At 39.9% G+C, this 21,769-nt stretch overlaps 1 protein-coding gene across 1 annotated transcript in view; it reads left to right on the forward strand.

Moving 5' to 3' along the window:
* The window catches only part of MATN2 (matrilin 2), a 205,077-nt gene extending 203,951 nt beyond the window's left edge, over positions 1 to 1,126 (forward strand). The window contains exon 17 of the transcript XR_014175310.1: positions 1,114 to 1,126. The gene's annotated coding sequence lies outside the window, so the exon portion shown is untranslated. The remainder of the gene's footprint in view (positions 1 to 1,113) is intronic.
* Positions 1,127 to 21,769: the final 20,643 nt, after the last annotated feature.

The raw sequence follows: 21,769 nt of genomic DNA on the forward strand, positions 1-21,769 counted from the left end.
AGTGACTGGCCCAAGATTACCCAGCTTGCTTTCATGGCTAAGGCAGGACTAGAACACCTGAGGAATAGAACACTTTATATAGCCTGGTGCCTTAACCACTAGAACAGGGGTCCCCAAACTTGGCAACTTTAAGACTTGTGGACTTCAACTCCCAGAATTCTCCAGCCAACATAGCTGGCAGTTGAAGTCCACAAATCTTAAAGTTGCCAAGTTGGAAGACCTCTGCACTAGACCAAACTAGTTCTGAAAACAAACCTTAGTTTATTTTTGTTAGTTTTTATAACAAACTTTGTTTTTTCTCATTGTTTAGTACTTCAAAAGTGAGAAATATAGTTCATGTATTGAGTAAAAGACATTCTAAGCTCAAGGAATACCAAGTACTCCACAGGGGGGAAAAGAACAATTTTAAGCAAATGGATTATATTTATGAGGTGAATGATGGATTTACAAGACATATTCGGAATGAGAATTTTGGATTAGATTCAAGATAAAGGTTATAATGTGGATCACATTTTAATGTGATCAGATCCTTAAAGTCAGCTGCTCTGTCCTGATTCAGTGATTTGCAACATAAACATTTTTTTTAGCATGAGAAAGGTATGCATTTTTGATAAAGTAATTCCTGCCAACAAGAGCTTGGAAGTCTCAGTTTGGAAACCAGAGCATCTCAGTTCTGTGATCCTGAAAAAAATTACTCCTTTTTACAGTACTGTATAATAAATTCAGCATCTCAGTTCAATATTAACAGATGGATTGATTGGATTTTTAAAGTTCTCCTTAAAGGTCCAAGATCACCCTACTCTCACAAAACTAAAATTGTAGAACCAAGCATAACAGTAACATAACTAAAAGCAGAATTAAAAATCCATAATCATGTAGTTATGGAAATTTAGTAGTGGAAAGGATCTTGGAAATTATTTAGTCCACCTGCTCAATTCAGTGCAGGAAAGTGGCACATACAGCATCTCAGAAATGTCACTGTCCAGCTTCTATTTATTGTTAGATACCATTTTGTATCAACATAAGGATGCAAAAATGTTGTAAAAGATCTGTGTGCATGGATTGGGAATCCTCTAGCCCCACATCTTTTTCTAACATGTATATATCAAGAGTGCAAATCCTTCAGACAATCACAGGAACAGTTTCTACAGGTGGAAAGTTCTGAGTGCTCCATCATTGGAGGTTTTTAACTTCTGTGGAATGTAGAACATAGAAGAGATCAAATAGTCATTTGTCTGGAATAGCAGAGGGTCTCCTGCTTGAGCAGGGGGTTGGACTAGGAGACCTCTAAGGCCCCTTCCAAATCTGTTATTCTGTCATTCTACTGCCCTTGACCCCTTTCCAAAGACATGTAGGCTCTTTGTCAGTAGCCTTAGAAAAAGGCATAGTGACACAAAGGAAAGAAGTGAATTTTGTGACCTTCTGATAGGAGATCTGTAGTTATTTCTTCTTTTAGAAAAACCACAGAATCCCCAGAATTGTTCAGCTGGTGCATATTATGCAAACTAAGACATTTACATATGTTTCCCTGTCTAAAGCTGGACAGCTTGCTGGGAGTTCATTAACCAAGTTATTTTGACAAGCCTTGGGGCAGAGGTAACAGAGATTCCTAGAATACTAGTTTTATTAACAACCGTGAGGCAGGGTCATGAAGCAATGGAAGTGACTGGATGTCTGAAAGAAACATGAGGTTGGGAGGTGGGCTTTTTCCCATTACATTTTCCCATACAGTTATCTACTCTGTATTGCATAATGTATCTTGCTCAAAGGCAAGATACATACAATTGCCAGTTGCTTTGGCTACTTGACTATTACCACCCTTGTGATTCTTTGATTACAGAATCACGTTCCTTTGCATCTCCCATGACACGATAGGGGTGACATGATAGCTGTGTTCCAATATCTAAGGCCGTCAAACGCGCGGTCCGCAGGCTGGATGCGTCATATGCTTGCCACGCCCACACCTGGTTTAGCAAAGGGGGGGGGAAGTCCTAATATGTCATGCAATGCTGCTGTTTGACACCCCTGATCTAAGGGGCTGCCACAAAGAAGAGGGAGTCCAGCTATTCTCCAAAGCACCTGGGGGCAGAAGCAATGGATGGAAACTGGTGGTGGGTTGCAGGCAGTACGCCCCGATTAGGGCGTACCGGTGCCTGCCCGGAGCACCAGGTACTGTTCCAGTACTGTGCTCCAGAGAGCCCACCCGCCTGCCTGAGCTCCTTACCTCTTCGCTGTTTCTGCACATGCGCACGGAGCACACGGCACCTCCGTGATGCTCCACCGAGCAGCTGTGGCGTCATGGAGGCTCGTGGAGGTGTCACAAGAGGTAAGGACGCACGCATGTGCTGCACACGTGTATGTGGTGGATGCAGCACCCTGTTGCAACCATACCAGTTGCAATGGGATCCGGAACCCACCACTGATGGAAACTAATCAAGGAGAGAAGCAATCTAGAATTAAGAAGAAACTTCCTGACAGTTAGAACAATTAATCAGTGGAACAACTTGCCTTCAGAAGTTGTGAATGCTCCAATACTGGAAGTTTTAAAGAAGATGTTGGATAACCATTTGTCTGAAATGTTATAGGGTTTCCTGCCTGAGCAGGGGGTTGGACTAGTAGATCTCCAAGGTCCCTTCCAACTTCATTTTTTTAAAAAAATGACAAAATCTATTAACTCTCATTAGCTAAATTGTCTTTTGTCTTATTTTGTATGGTTTGGGACTATTCTCCACTATTGTAATATCAGCTGGGCTAGAAGCTAACAATTTGCACACATCGCAGTAGGCTCAATGGACAAAACAGTTAAACAAACCTGGTCTTAGTTTGCACAAAATGCATTGTGCTACAACCAAGTTGGGGAATTTATGGCTCGGCATGCAGTGGGAGTTCAACCTTCTTCTTATCCAGGCCATCAAATCAAGCAATACTCTGGTTTATTTGTTTGGGGGGATTGCCTGCACTTAAGGATTGTGTTTTATTAACCTGGATTTGTGTTTCAAAGGGTCATGCTTTTGTCTCTTTCTGACAAAAAAGAAAGAGATTCCTTCAGAGTGTGCCCTAGGTCCTGTGCTACCTAGTGACCAAAGTATATGGTGTTATCCACCCATCCAGGGATCTCAACTAAGTAAATTATTGAGTTTGGAGGGGGGGAAACGGCATTTTAAAGAGACAAATAGAAATAGATCCTGCCCCAGCTGCCCCATGGCCATTCTTTTTTTTCTTTTTTAATCCATTTCAGTGACTATTTGCACAAGTTGTCTTTAGACAATCTTTTTTTTGCAGTGCAAACACTGAGTCATACTGCAACTCTTTTCCTCCTTTCCTTTTTGGCCAATTTGCCATGCCTTCATCCAGAAAGATTTCCTTAAAAGAGAGGCAGGGAATGAAGAAGAATGATGATCCTTAACCTTTTCCACCTTTGTTTGGCTAATGGTTAACTTGAGTTTGAGTCTTAAAAGTCTGCTAGGATGTGTAGCTTAGAAAGCATGCAAATGTCCTCCACTATCTTCATCCGTGAGATATCTGCTTAATAGGTGGAGAAGCTCAGCTCTTCACACTTTCTCTTCACTCTCATTTAAGTTACGCCTAAAATATTATGAGTAATGGTGACTCTAGTCACACTTGGGGTATATGGGAACAATGGGATACATTGAAGAAGAACAAACCTACATGAAAATGACATTGATCAGAAAGATACACGTGTATTCCCTTGATTAGATTTTGACTTCTATTTACAAGCTCTCGAGCAGAAATGCTGGGAGAAAAAGCCTTTCCTGGAATATTTGGAAGGCCATGTCAATGATGATTCAATAGATAGATAGATAGATAGATAGATAGATAGATAGATAGATAGATAGATAGATAGATAGATAGATAGATAGAGATAGATAGATGATAGATGATAGATAGATAGATAGATAGATAGATAGATAGATAGATAGATAGATAGATAGATAGACAGACAGACAGACAGACAGATATTCTCCTAACTTTATCTTATATCCATGGAAAGCTAGAAAAATCAGACCCAAACTATAAGCAGGATGACTCATTGCAAAGAATATTTGAATAGTTCTTCCCTGAAGTAAAGTAGGTGGCTTCCAGGAACAGGGCCTTCTTAGTAATGGCACCTCTAAGTCCTGTACTTTAGTTCTTTATTTGGCACCGCAAGTTGTCCTTTTGAAATAATGGATAAAAACAGATATATATTTTCTGGTTTAAAATATTATCATAGTCTGATTCTTTCTTCCTTTGTTGCAGAATGTTATTGCTTGGCATTATGTTTTTGAAGGTGTGTAACTTTAAAAACACAATACTATATCCCCCTTAGCACTCTTGCACTGAAATGCAACGGAGTGCTATGCTTTATATGCATGTCATTAAGTCAGCCTTGACCCCTGCTAACTGCCTGAACTGGTTCCTAAAGGCTTCTTGGTCAAGATTTTCAGAAGTGGCTTGCCTTTTTCCTAAGGCTGAGGGAGGCTCAGGATCATGCAGTTGGCTTTTGTGGCTCAATTAGGACTAAAATCTGGAGTCTCTCAGTCTCTAGCATGGTGTCTTAATCACTACGCCACAATGGTTTGCTGAAAGATAGAGTAAACAAACAAATTTATGTTTTATTTAAAGAAATAAGATGTCATCAATTTGCATTTGCATCATCAATTTGCATTTGTAGTGCATTGATTGTCTAATCCAGCTTTCCCAAACCAATGTCCGCCAGATGTGTTAAACTCCTGTTCTGATGCTGGATGGTTACAGAAGTTGAAACCTATCCCATCTGAAAAGGAAGTTGAGAGAAAGCTGGTCTACTTGGTTTATTAGCCGTCACTATTTTGCACACTGCAAAAATTAAATCCTGTGGTACTATATATTCACTCATAAGAAAAGTATCCTTGGAAAAAGAAAGCATGCATGGATATAGGAAATTGGGGTTTTTTCCCTTGAAATTTTAGAAGTGGAAAAAAAAAACCCTGTTTAATAGAGACTTTTGCATTGTTCCCATTTCACAAAACCTAAAAATTTTAACCTAAATCAACTTGACAGTGTCCTTTTAAGTTTTTCATGATGTGGATTCTTTGAGTTATTGTTCACTTGTCTGCTTTTCATTTATATATATTTTCTTTCAATGCAACAACAGGCTGGTTTACTTTTAATATCACTGTAGCACGCAAGCAATAAAAAGAAGGACATGTCTTTCAAATGTATGAGCTTTTTAGTCTATTAAACAAGGGCTAAAAAGTAGGGATTCTTGAAATTAAAGCATGCTTTTGGTTTTATCCTGAACAAATGGATGCTGGGCCATAATTAGAATGGACCCAATGAAACCAATAGGACATAGAGCAAGACTCATTTACGGATCACTCGTTTTAATAAATGCCATTGTTCTGCCACACTTTCTTACACACCCACCAACCTTAAGAAGGATTCAGAATAACTGAAATGAGCAAAGAAGGGCAATCATTTTAGGGTGCATCAGTTCCATTGTCAAGCCTGGAAGCCATCTTTTGCATTGGGCCTTCGGACCTGCCACATTTAATGTTGTGGGAAAATGGGAGGAAGGATTATATGGAGTATGGGAGATATATAGTCATAACAACATTCCTTTCTCAGAGAGTCAAGGACACCTTGGCCTGCACCTGGAGTGGTGTGACTGGGAGACATCTCCAGTTGGGACGGTTCCTGATGGGGCCATGTGATGGACATGTGGGTGCTGGGCAGGGACTTAGACTTTCATTTGGGTGGGGAAAATCTGGAAGTTTTCAGATTTGGGTTTTCCCAGATGTGCCAATATGACATCTCTAATGAAATGGAACTTTGAGGAACCTCAAGCCTCCAAGTCTTCTTTCGTTAGGGGTGTTCCTTGGAACCCTGACATTCACTTTGGCCTGCTTCACCTCAAGTTCTGCATGCATATTTAGGCACCGTCCTTTAGGAAGTACTCAAACTCTCTAGAATAGGTTCAAAGAAGGTGATGAAGATGATCAGGTGTTAAAAAGGGGACTTCTGAGAGGCTTTGAGGGAATGGGGTACATTTAATCTTGACAGATGACAACTGAAGAGGATATGAGTACCTGAAGAGCTGGGAAAGAAGGCCATAATCTATTTCATAATTCTCTATCAAATAACTGGTTTATGTTACAGCAAGGCAAATTCCCTCACAGACAAAAGGGCATGTTATGTTTCCTCTATACCCCTGATGGCGAACCTATGGCATGTGTGCCAGAGGCGGCACGCAGTGCCCTCTCTGATGTCACGTGAGCTTTCGACCAAGTTCAGTTCTGCCACGCATGTGCGCGTGCCTCCCGCCGGCCAGCTGGTCTTCAGGTCTCTGCCGCGCATGTGTGTGGGGTAGGATGGGTATAGGGGGGATGTGCATGCATGCATGGGAGGTGGAGCACGTGCTGGGTGGGGTGGGGCATGTGTGGTGGGCAGGGTGCATGCACACATTTGCATGCACGTGCTTTGGGCACTCAGTCCGGAAAAGGTTAGCCTTTTCTATACCCAGCGTGAAAAAAATCTGGCAGAAGCAGGTTAGAATTCTGTCTATCTACCTATCTATTGGAAGGCCCTGCACTTTTGCAGGCTAATAACCATTCTAAAAGTTGTGTCCAAGGCAAGAATTTATATCCCCGGACTGCAGGAGAAAAAACTAAAATAATATTGGGATTGTGGTGGTACAGGTAGTCCTTGAGTTAGAACAATTCATATAGTGACCGTTCAACGTCACAAGGGCACCGAAAAAGTTCAGTTATGACCATGATCATGTGATCAAAATGCAGATGCTTGGCAACTGGTTCATATTTATGACAACTGCAGTGTCCCAAAATCATGTGATTTCCTTTTGCGACCTTCTTTCAAGCAAAATCAATGGGGAAGCCAGATCCACTGAGCAACTGGGTCACTAATTTAAGAACTTCAGTAATTCACTTCACAACCGTGGCAAGAAAGGTCGTAAAATGGGGCAAAATTCACTTAACAAATGTCTCACTGAACAACAGAAATTTTGAGCTCAATTGTGGACTGCCGGTATTGTATTTGTAAATATCTCTCTCATAGACATAAAATATTATGAAGGACTGTTGCTAAATCCAAACAACCACTAGGTGGCAGCAAAGAGTTGGAATCTTCTGTGTCTCTTTGGGCCATCTAGTGGTTGTTTGGATTATTGCTGACCTAATCCTCTGGTACTGAAAGGAGTTTTTAATCTCAGAATCTTTCTCTTGAATAAGAGTTCTTTTTCAAGAGCACCATCTCCTTTGATCCACAGGCATCAATAGTCATTGGTGGAATTAAGATGTCACGATACTTCTTGTTGTTAGTTGCAATGTTGTGTCGGATGCATCGCGACCCCATAGACAATCTTCCTCCAGGCCTTCCTGTCCTCTACCATTCTCTGGAGTCCATTTAAGCTCACGTCTGCTGCTTCGATAACTCCATCCAACCACCTCATTCTCTGTCATCCCATTCTTCTTTTGCCCTCAATCTGTCACAATAGTATTTCACCAGAAAAATAAAAACATAGATGAGCCCTGTTTCTGGCATATATTCAACATGCCTGGCAGCCTGTTTTCACTCATCCACCTACCTTGACATATATACTCATCCCTCTAAAATTTCTTGCAATTGTAAAAAGATGTAAGTTTTGGGTGCTTACCTGAAAAAAAGGAATAGAGGACTCTTTGTTTCCCTTCTCGGGATTTAGGTCTGCTATGTCTTTGCTGTCAGTATAAGACATGTACACTTATTAAAAAATGAGAAGTGACAATGATTCCCGTATGTATTTTTGCTGTAATATTTTACACGCTATTTCTTGACATTGCCACATTCCATTGGCCAGGAACTAAGAATATATGACCCCTAGGGTGGTTTTTTTTTAAAAAAAAATTCTGTTCCTATTATCCCAGATTGTGACTCTGCTCTCCAGGGCTAAAAATAGTATCCATCAATATTTAGAACAGTGGTTCTCAATCTTGGCATCTTTAAGATGCCTGAACTTCAACTCCCAGGATTCCCCAGCTGTCATGCTAAAGGAAGTTGGGGAGGAGGGTGAAGCTTGTTTGCAAAATTGATGGAAACCATATTGGTGGTAGAAGCTAATGTATTTGATTCTGAAATGCATACCATTCTTTTGATTAGAGGTTATGGTCAGCGATCATTTTCTTGTTATTTTTCTTAGAGTTTGTGTCTGTGTGTGTGTGTCAGTGAGTATGTTGACTTTATTTCAAGACCAATATGATTGCATGTTCACTGCGCAGCTTTGTTTGATTGGAGGGGGAATGGGTCTGTATTATATCACTGACAGCTATAGCATTAACGGTACCATGGCATGGAAGGGTCATGATTACCCAGAGAGAAACATAAATGTGTATGCACTTATTGGCTTATTTGGCTTGGAAGCTCACTGTTAGGTATGGCTGCCCTGAGCATTATAATTGGTATAAGAGAAGTTTCTCAAGGAGTGCAATCAATTTAAAGTATTTAAAGAGAAACATGCATGAGTAGGCAAACTATCCTACTTGCTTTCCAGAAAGTGGCTGTTCCACATTACTTTGCTATAAGCAATAACCCTCTCTTACAAGACATCCGGGGGCCCATTGATCTACAAAAGGACTGTAGGTTTCACGTAAAACAGAGTTACACACAGTAAAATGTCTGACTTTCTTTTTTTCCCTTTCGGTTCCACTTTGCAAAGTAGAATCCAATTCTACAATTAGATTAGTTGATTTTCCTTTACCACCTTACCCCGTGGGTGAGTGGAAGGGAGAGGAAGGGGCAATCCTTTCATCTGTGAAAAGCAGCACATCAGAAAAATGCATTTCTGATGTTAATGTCACTATTCAGCCAGCCAGCAGTCAGATGAATGTTTCTGGATTCCAAGGTGTCGTTCGTCTAAAATAATCACAAGGAAATCTTTTGCACAGATGTTCATAATAGGAAAACAGCTACAAACCATAGCCAGGACATACAAGAATATAACTCAATAATAAAAGAAATGTACGTTACCATCTTGGTTCCGCAATGATTTTATAATTAACTAATGTTTAAACAACATTTAATAACACATTTGAAAGTTGTTTGATATGTTTTATGATGATAACACTCCAACACCTGGTTCCTTGCTATGTAGCTGGGGTGGGATCCAATCTCTAGGATGTTATGCTAACTGTTCCATCCATAGGAATAGGATACAGCGAACATAGCTGTAACAAATTTACCACCAACCAGGACTAATGAGATTACAATGGATGGAAGTTGCATTTGGCAGGAGAAGGGGAGCATCTGAACATCTAACCTTGGATAGGTGGTTTGGAAGCCAGAAGCCACCAGTTAACTCAATTAATGCAATTTAGAATAGAATAAAATAGAAGGGAATTGAATGGAATGGAACAGAACAGAACAGAACAGAATAAATGTTGAAACACAAGGGGTGGCCAGAGAACTGCTCAACCAGCTTATCCATTGGAATCTTTTAATGACAAATTGTCTTATTGAAGTCATTAAACTATATCTCTATCTCTAGGTGTAATAAAGAGTTTATTGAGAAAGGGAGGATGCAAGGGGGGAAAAAAACCAGGAGGTCAATAGCCCTATATAGAATTCCAAATAAAGTACATACAGTCAATTTAGCTAAAATCTTTTCTCCTTAAGTAAGACTTTAGGTTTCAGGACATGTTCAGCATTCATTGCAGAGAATATAGTTGATCAGACATTATCTGGTCTTTACCTTAGATGTTATCCTCCCATCCTCCCTTCCTTCATTCTCCTTTTATTGAACCATGAAAAAAATGAAAGCTGGTGTGTTTGGGAACACTTATACTTTCTCCATTAAATACTCCATCTCTGATGTCCAGAAAATCAAACTTTACTATATGGGTGAATCTACCTTCCTAAGAGTCATGTTGGAATAACAAGACAGTCTACTATACACCATTTGTGGCTCTGTATTAAAAAATAATATAGGACAGGCCTATTTTTAAGATTAAAAAATGAATCCAATTTATACAGGCTCTCAACATGAGGTTGAGTTATCAGTGGCTTTGTCTGGCACTTTTTATGTTATAACAGAAATAGGGGATTGTTCTCACACTTGGTTTCATCTTGGCATATTAGTTGAACTTCACCTTTGAATGAAAGTGTTTCCCATCTCCAGGGTATAGAGTGTGATGTTTACACATTTGTTTTATTAATATCACTTGCCCACTAGCTAATCAAAGAGATTGGGTTTTTCAATAAAGCTTGGGTAATATCCCTTTACTATTATCCTCACTGCATTCTGAGATATTTGCCTACAACTGCATTGTACTCGGGACTGTACACCGCCCCGAGTCCCTTTGGGGAGAGGGGGCGGTCTAGAAATCAAATCAAATAAATAAATAAAATAAATTTCATACATTCTGAATTGAGAACTGATGAAACAGATTCTGTTGTGCACCACAAAAGTCAAGAACTTGAAAAAGCTTTGAGACTTTTTGGAAAACTGCCAAGGTTTTTTTATGTTTTAAAAAAAGGGTTCTGTGTGCAGTAGAAGTCTTTGAAAGAAGCATTCTTGGATGAATGATTTTAATTGCTGCATGTTCCAATCTGGGTTGGTCACCTGAACAAGGGGGTTTAGTCTTCTGGGCTTTCGGACTCATGCTAGAATCCATTCTCAGGGAACTCCTCTCTACAGAATGTGTGCTTTGGGCAATGAATGCAATGAACAACAACATACATTCAATTTTGCAGCTACTAAGATTGTTGGGTGAACAGGCACAAAAATAGCCAGGGAAGTCTGGGAAACAGGCCTCTCCCCAGTAAACAAGAGTGTTGATTTACTACCAGTTATCAAGTACTTAAAAGTCCAGGGCTTGGCAGCACAAGGAAACAACAGCTAATGACTTAACCGCTGGCCATCAACACCCTAATCAACAACTCAAAAGTTACACACAACCAGTCACCAGATAAATACCACACACAGAATAGCACAAAGCACGTACTCTGCTAGAGAGAAGTTCGCTGAAAGATGGGCTCCAGCACAAGTCCACAAAGAGATGAAACCTCTGGACCCAGTGATCAACCCAGATTGGAATTTTCAACGTTATCCTGGGCCACATATGTTCACCCTCATTTGTGATTTTGATTGTTGTTTTTGTTAGGCTTTATTACTTTTACTTAGATTTAATCGATTTATTTTTTTGTCTTTTTCTGTTATTGCTTTCAATTCCCTCTGTGTAAAAAGGCAGGGGAATAAATTAAAATTTAAATTTAAAAATCCAATTGTATATGGCATCACAGCTGTTTATGGTGACAGAATAGGAAGACTGCTCAGTCATCTCCACAGTGGGTGATTGGACATCTATCTATCTCCTCTGACACCATAATGATAGGGAAAGAAGGAAGCTGGCAAAAAAAAACCACCCCATTTATTTACTTATTTATAATCCAAATTCGCGCTCCTCCTAGCAACCTCGGATGGCCTACAGTTCAAAATAAACCAAGACAACGCAAGCAGGAAGTGTACATAAACTGGGATTACAAAAACAATCCCATTTGGGTAATTCCTATAAAGATAAAAAGGTAAAGGTTCCCCTCGCACATATGTGCTAGTCATTCCTGAATCTAGGGGGCGGTGCTTATCTCTGTTTCATAGCCGAAGAGCCAGCGCTGTCCAAAGACGTCTCCATGGTCATGTGGCCGGCATGACTCGATGCCAAAGGTGCACGAAATGCTGTTTCCTTCCCAACAAAGGTGGCTCCTATTTTTTCTACTTGCATTTTTATATACTTTCGAACTGCTAGGTTGGCAGAAGCTGAGACAAGTAACAGGAGCTCTCTCCATTACATGGCGCTAGGGATTCAAACCGCTGAACTGCCGACCCTTCTGATTGACAAGCTCTGCATCTTAGCCCCTGAGCCACCGCCACTGAGCGTCCCTATTCCTATAGTAGCACATAATTCCTAAACTCGCCTGGAGAAAAAGCCAGGATCAATAGCATTCTGGAAAGCAGTCATTGTGAACCAGCTCAGAAGTCTGTTCAGTTGGATAAAACCTTCCGCCACAGGATGGGCAACAATGGAACTTTACAAACTGTAACTCCCAGAATTCTTGAGCCACCCATGCTCATTCAGACCAGAATCTTCCTCTTCCCTCCCCAAGACCATCATCCACAATAGCCTCAGTGGGAGGGATCCGTAGAGTGACTTAACTGCATTTTTATGAACTGTTGTTCATATTGCTTACAGGCCACTTAGGGAGGAACCTTATTCAGAACAGCAGGATATAAATACTTGTTACAAATAAAAAATAGTTTAAGACCTCAAAGAGACCAGTCTCCCAAGAGAAGGGAGTCTAAGGAAGTAGCTTATGTGACGTCACCCTTAGATGGTTATACTTCTTTCAGGGCAAGTTAATTCAACTTCAAAAGAAAGTACTTCTTGGTTCTGGTTTTCAGCAAATATATTTCTCTTATTTAGGCACGTTATGCAAAAATAAGTACTGCATACAACAATTTGAGAACAGCAAGTGCTGTCAGGCAACACTCTATGAATTAGCTACTTCTCTTTTGAGTTTGGCTTTTGGGAGCTGAATGTATTTAAGCAGCTCTTTTATTTACAACAGGCTCAAAGAACTTGGGGGCTGCAAAGCATATTTAAAATTTTGAGAGCCTGTGATCGGCGTTGTCACAAAATGGCTGCCATCTTGATACAGTGATCATCCATCACTACCAACCCATTTTCTAAGAGGCAAGCTGGTAACTTTTCTCTCTGAAAGCTTATCTAGCCTTCCAAGAGACACGTTACCCCCCACTTTACGTAGTCTTTCTTTCTAAACAGATGTCCTCAGTTCTATACAAGCATTGGCTTTCAGCCACCCATTATATTTATATTATAAGAATGCTGATAAAGTTATGTAGGAGTTACAGGTATTCCTATCAATTAAGATGATGCAAGCAGCTAACACTTTGCTTTGCATTCTAACATTTGATTACTTTTATTTCTAATTTAAAAAACACAGTAATAACATGGGATGAGGAGACATTGGGGGGAAAATAAGCAGTTCCCATTAATTATCATTAATTATTATCTTTGGTCAAAGAAGCTGCAGCTTCAGCTTTTAGTTGTGCCATCCACACTTCTTGACTATCGCCATCTCCATAAACTACTTAGAGACCTACGCAAGACAAATTACTTTCCCATAACAATAGAGCTTAATATCAATATCACTTAGACTTATATACTGCTTTACAGTGCTCTCTAAGTGGTTTATAGAGTCAGCATATTGCCCCCAACAGTCCTCATTTCACCCATCTCGGAAGGATGGAAGGCTGAGTCAACCTTGAGCCTGGTGAAATTTGAACTGCCAAATTGCAGGCAGCCGGCAGGCAGCAGAAGTAGCCTGCAGAACTGCACTCTAACCACTGCGCCACCACAGCTCCATGGATCTTCTCTGGACAGGTTCCCTGGTGCAGATAGTCAAAGAAATAAGATGTACAGACAGTGCATCATTCAATCAAGTCCTTAGATCAACACCATCCAAAAGAAGAATCTGTGTTTTACACTGCCAACATTATGCCATCAGTATAGTGCCTGATAATATTTTACAGGGATAGCAGGAAATCTTGTGAACCAGAAATATTTAGAAAAGAGACATAAAGCAGCAGGAATCAGCTGGGATGAATCATAGGTCAAGCGCACCAAAAAAGACTGAACATATACAAAATAGGGCTAGGGCAAACCATTAGGAAAATATATGGAAAATATATGGGCAAGTGAATAACTTGTCCATAAATAAGCATTTTAACTGATGAAGTTACAATATCAGACACTACCCTAAATAATAGGCTGTTGCCAGAGTTTTTTTAAAAGTACTTTTTTTTCAGAGATGAAATCGTTAATTTTCATTGATTTTTTTCATTGTGTCACTGAAACTAGGATTCAGTTTAAAAAAAGTAATAAAAAGCGCAACTAATCTGAAAAAAGAGACAGCAATACCTGTGGGCATAGGTTCACACATACCATGTAACTTGATCCGAGTCTACAAGATATATTAAATTGCTCTCAATGAGATAGAAGATAGAAGATAGATAGAATTCTTTATTGGCCAAGTGTGATTGGACACACAAGGAATTTGTCTCCGGTGCATATGCTCTCATATGCTCTATAAATGAATTTGTGGTTAATCTAATAAGCTTTGAAAGCCAGAGTGGCAGTGTTTACCAGTTGAAAGAATGGCACAATATCAACTTCAAAAAGAAACTTTAATATTGCAAGAGATAATGTTTGGAATTCAAAAATTACTAGAAGTATCTGAGAGAATTGAAGAGAAACTGAAAAACATAGAGCATATAACAGCAAAATATGATGGAGAATTTCAATTGGAAAAAGTGGAGGCTAGAGTCCTAAAAATGGAAGAGAAAAATGAGCACGAAGACAAGAAATGTGTTGACATCTACAGTGAATGGAGTGTGGTTGGAAATGGAGAGAGTGGAATGTGGAAAGGGGAGCTAGATGGCCAGGAACTCTACCCTAGATGGCAAGGTATAGAAGAAGAAAAAAGAGAAGAATTGATGGATTTAAGGAGAGAAATCTTATCAGAAGCACTGTTGATGACCAAAGATATGCTGATTAAAGAAACAGATGGAGGGTATCGAGATTATATAAGAGATGCAATAAGCAATGAACTGCGAAGAAAAGTCCGCACAAATATTATCAAGGAAATAATCAGAAGATTTATTCCACAAATGGCAAAAGACATAAGATTGCATTATTACTGGAAAGATACAGGTTGATATATGAAAGCTTATAACAAAAAATTAGTTAAATTTAGTCACATTTAGAGCATTATGTAAAAAATGAAGTGATAATGGATATAGTTAAATAAATAATTGACAATGATAATAATGTATACATATGTAGTGGTTTGATAAGAATTAATTGGATATGAATGGTAAATGGTGACTATGAAAGGAAGATTAGAAATTTTGTTCTGACATAAAAGCTAATAATAAAAAATTAAATTAAATCTAGTTAAACTTTGAATATTAGGTCAAAAAATGTTATGATGACATAGTCAAATAAATAATTGATAATGATAATGATAACATATCCAAAAGCCAAAATAGCCAAAAGCCAACATGGATTTGTCAAAAACAGATCATGCCAGACTAATCTTATTGCATTCTTTGATAATGTGACAAAATTAGTGGACCAGAGGAATGCCGTTGATATAGTTTACTTGGACTTCAGTAAGGCTTTTGATAAGGTAGACCATAACCTACTACTAGATAAAGTAGAAGAATGTGGGTTAGACAGCATCACCACCAGATGGATTGGTAACTGGCTGACCAACCGCACTCAACGTGTAGTTCTCAATGGAACTGCATCTACATGGAGGGAAGTATGCAGTGGAGTACCCCAAGGCTCTGTTTTAGGCCCAGTACTCTTCAACATCTTCATCAATGATTTGGATGAGGGAATAAATGGGGAACTCATCAAATTTGCAGATGATACCAAGCTGGCAGGAATAGCCAACACTCCAGAAGATAGGCTTAAGATACAGAAGGATCTTGACAAACTTGAACATTGGGCACTATCTAATAAAATGAAATTCAATGGTGAAAAGAGTAAGGTTCTACATTTAGGCAACAAAAACGGAATGCACAGGTACAGTATAGGTGATACCTTACTCAGTAGTAGTAACTGTGAAAGGGATCTTGGAGTCCTAGTGGACAACCATTTAAATATGAGCCAGCAGTGTGCAGCAGCTGCCAAAAAAGCCAACACAGTTCTAGGCTGCATCAACAGAGGGATAGAATCAAGATCACGTGAAGTGTTAATACCACTTTATAATGCCTTGGTAAGGCCACACTTGGAATACTGCATTCAGTTCTGGTCGCCACGATGTAAAAAAGATGTGGAGACTCTAGAAAGAGTGCAGAGAAGAGCAACAAAGATGATTAGGGGACTGGAGACTAAAACATATGAAGAACGGTTGCAGGAACTGGGTATGTTTAGCTTAAGAGAAAGAAGGACTAGGGGAGACATGATAGCATTATTCCAATATCTCAGAGGTTGCCACAAAGAAGAGGGAGTCAAACTATTCTCCAAAGCACCTGAGGGTAGAACAAGAAGCAATGGGTGGAAACTAATCAAGGAGAGAAGCAACTTAGAACTGAGGAGAAATTTCCTGACAGTGAGAACAATTAATCAGTGGAACAGCTTGCCTCCAGAAGTTGTGAATGCCCCAACACTGGAAGTCTTTAAGAAGATGTTGGATAGCTATTTGTCTGAAACGGTATAGGGTTTCCTGCCTAGGCAGGGGGTTGGACTAGAAGACCTCCAAGGTCCCTTCCAACTCTACTATTGTATTGTATTGTATTGTAACATATATACATGTATTGGCTTAATAAAAGGAAATTGGATATAAATTGTACACAGTGATTTGGAAAGGAGGACTAGAAACTTGGTTACTAAATATTATTGATTTTTATTTAGAATAGGTCATAAGGATTTAATGTTATTGGATGATAATGAAAATAGATAACGAAATGCCATTATGTGGTTATGTTTTAAACTTTGGAATATTCTATGCAAAAGGACATTAAAACCATTATAGTCAAATGAAAATTGAGGTATGATGATAGTAATATCTATAAATATATTTGATTTAAATATATGATTTGATATGTATTATAGGTGATGACTGTGGAAGAGATGCACAAAAGCTTTTTATAACCAATTGACACACTTTCTATAGTATGTAAAGAAAGAGGATTCTTTGTGTTGGGTTTGTTTGTGTTTATGCAAAAATAAAAATATTTTTTTTCAAAAAAAAAAAAGAATCCCAGGAACTAGGTAATAGGAAGGATGAGAAGGATAATAGTAATGCAGTCCTTGTCAGGGGAAAAAACACCCTGATGAAAAATGAAGTCTATGGACCGGGCTGATTCCCAGCGGCATACCATTAAGATGTTAAGAAAATAAAATAAAAGTCTTTGAGAAGTATATTCTAATTAATAAACAAACTTTAATACGAAAATAATAAAAGTAAATAAAACAGAAAAGTTAACTAATTGTTACATTTTGATAATAAATGTTCCGCCTGCCAGCTCTGCTTGGCCGTCGGACAAAGAACAAAGGAATATACTGGAATGTGTGAAGGCATGCGCAATAAATCACTTTCAGATAACATTTATGACCTGCGCAATAAAGCTTTCTTAGTTTAACTCTTGAGTGTCAGTTTCCAGTCAGTTCATATCTAGCAAACTTTTTAACATCGTGACAGTCCTACTATGTGGTTTGACTGCGAATTAGTTGTTTAGCAGAGTGATAGCATGGGGGAGGTCAATGACGACAACTGTGTTGTTTTGGCATGCAATGCCCTGTAGCATCATCTTGAGGGAAGAAGTTGAAACAGTTTATGTCTAGGATGTGAGGAGTCTTGTAGATATTTTCACAGCCCACCTTCTAGCTCGTGAAGTATATAGGTCTTCAATGGAAGGCAGGCTGGTTACAACTGTAGTCCTAACTATCAGTTGAAGTCTGTGTCTGTTTTGTTTGGTTGCTGTGCTAAACCAGGCAGAAAGATTGAAACTAATTTGCTCACAATGAGGAAGATTATTGCACCCACTAGATTTTAGACTCATGCAACATTTTATAGTATGCAAGAAATGTATTCGTTAGTAACTATGGAAGTGGTTGTTTGAAGTACATTTTTGAGGAGTTTCTGCTAAGATGTGCAAGTGGACAAGGAGATATCTGGAAACTCAGTTAAGATCTGACTCTCTTTTCTATTTTGTCACATCATCTGGAGAATTCAGCCCCCTTTCTCTCCTCCCCCCCCCCCCCCCACCAGGCAAGATGCCTAAGTGTTCTGTTTGTTCTGGAAAGGGTTTGATTTTTCTGGAACCGTAACAATGCAAATACTTCACGTAATGGCCATGAATAAAACATTTTATAAATAAATGCAATGTGAGATACAGCTGCAAGTTTGTGGATGTTAAATTCATGGGCAGTAGTGACAAAGCACTCTCATCTTCAGGAATGCAAATGGATAATGGATCCATATTCAGTCACTTTTAAAATCCTGGGTTTAATTAAGGTCCTTTCATTTCAGTGGGCTTACTTTAAATGATATTAAATCTGAATCCAAAGCTATATTGTATAATTACACAAGCATGTGACTCTTATAGTCAATGGCAAGCATTAGAATTATGGCAGGGTAAACCAGCAGTGCTCTGCAATTCATTAATTCAGCCCAACTTTGTCAAGTTTCCATGCCTGCCTAAAAAAAAGCTGCTGCTGCTTGAAGAGTCATGTTAACTTTAGTAAGGACATTCCTATGGGTTCCCCCCCAAAAAAAGCATGATATCTTTAAATTTTTGCTATTTTGTACAAGGAAATATAAGGATTCATACAGAAGGCTACACTACCAGTCAGGGGTGGTATTCACTTTCTTTCCCTATTGGTTTGCAAATATGAGTGCGTGTGCTCTCCCATCCATGCATGCACTCTCCCGTCTGCACATGGGCTCAGCCTTCTGTGCATGCGCTTTGGCTAAAAATAGTGCCTAAATTGGGATGCCATAGAGTAGGGGTGGGCGGGCGGGGCCAGCCACGATTTCAGCTTTTGGTTCGGGCGAGCCAGTCCGAACTGGCAGAATACCACCTCTGCTACCACTGCTCCAGACGTTCATCAGAGGGCAAAAAAGAAATATAGAAAACTTTGTTTCCACCTAATAGCCATCCAAATTGTTGCAGCCGAGATGGTAGCCCTGCCTAAAATTGCTTCTGAAATCATCTCTTGGATTTTTATCGTCCCCAAACAATCTGGAAACACAGAGCACAACTTTTTAAAAAAAGATTAAAACTAGAAGTGGCTTCTCAACAATCCTCCAGCTATTCTTTTACCCTTAGAAGCAGACCCCCCCCCCAATATATTACGGGGGCAGGAGAAAATATGGGGGAGGAGACACTCCAAATCTTCAATCTTACAGATTATTAGAAGGGCCTGGAGATACCCAAGAGAAAGGAACAACTTACCTCCAGAAGTTGTGAATGCTCCAACATTGGAAGTTTTTAAGAAGAGATTGGACAACCATTTGTCTGAAATGAAATAGAGCAGGGGTGTCAAACTCAATTTCATTGAGAGCTTGTTTGACCTCAGAGGGGCTGGGGTGCATGGCCAGGGTGGGCATGGCCATCTTGATGTCACTAGTGTCAGGGGTGCCTATGGCGGCCCGAGCGCTTTATCAGTGAAAACAGGCTCCCAATTTCCGTTTTCAGCTGATATGGCCTCCTGCAACCCTCTGCCAACGAAAATGGAGCTGGGAAGGGCAGAGGGTTTCAGGAGACCATCCCAGCTGAAAACGGAAATTGGGAGCCTGTTTTCACTGGCAGAGGCACTGGTGGGCTGGTCCTCCTCTGTTTCCAGGGCAGCCCCGCGGGCCAGATCTAAGCACCCCATGAGCCAGATTTGGCCCGTGGACCTTGAGTTTGATGCCCCTGATATAGAGTCTCCTGCTTGAGCAGGGGGTTGGACTAGAAGACCTCTGAGGTCCCTTCCAACTCTGTCATTCTATTCTATTCTAAGGTTTTGCATCCACCAATCACTTCCCTTGTGGTTGTTCTACTTGAAATCTATGATGACAGCACTGGTTGTAATATGCAAGCGAACATACTTTTGTGTATCCTGAGAGATTGAAGGAAAACACATTGATGAGACCATATGGAAGACCCCTGTTTCATGCAGATTTTTCCCAGAATTATAGGACAAAGTAGAATCTTTATCATCTGACATTTGCCATGTCCTATTTTTAGTTGCTGTGCCAAGTTGTTGATATTCCTGCTCATCCAAGCTTTTTCACAAAGCTTTAATAAAAGCCTGTTTTTTATCTACACGATCATTTTGAGCTATTGCAGAAAGAAATCAGAACTTCTGCCCTGGTATGCATCAACCAAACGCTCTTCTATCCCAGGCTTTGCTTTGTCAGTAAGCATAGGTGCAAAGTTATTCTAAAGCTTATCTTTACCAGTGAGGGGAAGAAAAAATAAATAAAACAGTTTGGATGTCAAGCCTGCAGTTGTGGTTACATCACAACTAAAAAAAAAATTTATGAGGAAAACTGGGCATTTTTAAACGCAGAAGCCGATGCTCCAAGTCTCTAAGGCAGGGGTGTCCAAACTTGGCAACTTTAAGACTTGTGGACTTCAACTCCCAGAAGTCCACTTCATTCAGGTTTTCATTCAACATATGGAAGTAACCAAAATGAACTTTTTAAAACATTGGTGTCCTCCAGATGTATGACAAAAGACATCCCTACATCTGGAAGGCGCCAAGTTTGGGACATGCCCCCAAGTTTTAGCAGTAAACATATTGACAGAGCAGTACTGAAAATTGAAAGCTATATATCTAGATCAGGGGTGTCCAAACTTGGGAACTTTAAGCATGCTGGCTGGGGAATTCTGGGAGTTGAAGTCCACAAGTCTTAAAGTTGCCAAGTTTGGACGCCCCTGCTCTAAGGGGATAAAAGCACCAAGACTGGCCTGAACATAAATTTCATAATAGCCATTGCAGTCCAAGTTTGGTCAACAGCTCTTAACAGTTAGATAATTTTACACTTTTAAAGATGAAAATGTCAACAATTTGATCTTTTGTGAGCTGATCCCTGGACACTTCATAAATTTGGCTGGGATAACCTAGTCTTATTTATAAGCATAAGGTTATTTATAAGCACAAGTATGTCTGCCGTAGCTAATTCACCATTGGGTCTGTCAATGATCTGGTTATTTGCTTGCCCAGGCTGACTGCACATTGGATCCAAAGCAAACTCTCATTATAAGGGGATGGGGAAGAGAGCTTGGGGCTGGGTAAAAGGGAAATCCATTCTCTAAGGCAGGGCGTCAAACTCGATTTCATTGAGGTCCACATCAGGGTTGTGTTTGACCTCGGGGGGGGGCATGGCCACAGTGCGTGTGGTCAGCCCCCTTCATTTCCGAATTCCATTTTTGCTGGCAGAGGCACCATGGCCCAGTCCTTTGCTGTTTCCAAGGTGGCCCCGCGGGCCAGATCTAAGCACCCTGCAGGCCAGATCTGGCCCCCGGGCCTCGAGTTTGACACTTCTGCTCTCCAGCAAATCCTTGGGTCCTCTTATTTGTTAAACTTCCCTTTTGAAAAGGCAGCTCTTCCTTTTTCTCTTCTTCCTTTCAGTCATGTCCGATTCTTGGAGACCTGCCTGGAAAGTCCCTGCAGTTTTCTTGGCAAGGTTTTTCAGAAGTGATTTGCCATGGCCTCCGTCCTAGGGATGAGAGAAAATGATTGTCCCAAGGTCAATCATTGACTTTGACCCAAGGCTAGTTTTGTGTCTAAGGTGGGACTAGAACTCCCAATTCTAACTTGATATCTTAACCACTACACAATACTGGCTCTCAACTCTTCCTACCTTTATTAACATCATATTCTTGAATAGGGAAAATAAATATTTTTAAATCCATGGTGCACAATTCCAAGCTTTAGGCTACTTGCCTAATGTGATACCTTTGACACCCGAACTAATGGTTACTGAGAAATGGTGTACTCCAGTACCTTTCTTAATGCAAGTTCTGAAACATTCTTTAGAGAAGTCTATCTTAAGTACAGGTGGTCCTCGACTTACCACCACAATCGATCTCAAAATCCCTGTTGCTGAGTGAGACAATTGTTAAGTGAATTTTGGCCCATTTTACCACCTTTCTTGCCACAGTTGTTAAGTGAATCCCTGTAATTGTTAAGTTAGTCACGTGATTGTTAAGTAA

This window comes from Natrix helvetica, assembly GCF_964273705.1.
Source record: "Natrix helvetica genome assembly, chromosome: 4".
Lineage (NCBI taxonomy): Eukaryota > Metazoa > Chordata > Lepidosauria > Squamata > Natricidae > Natrix > Natrix helvetica.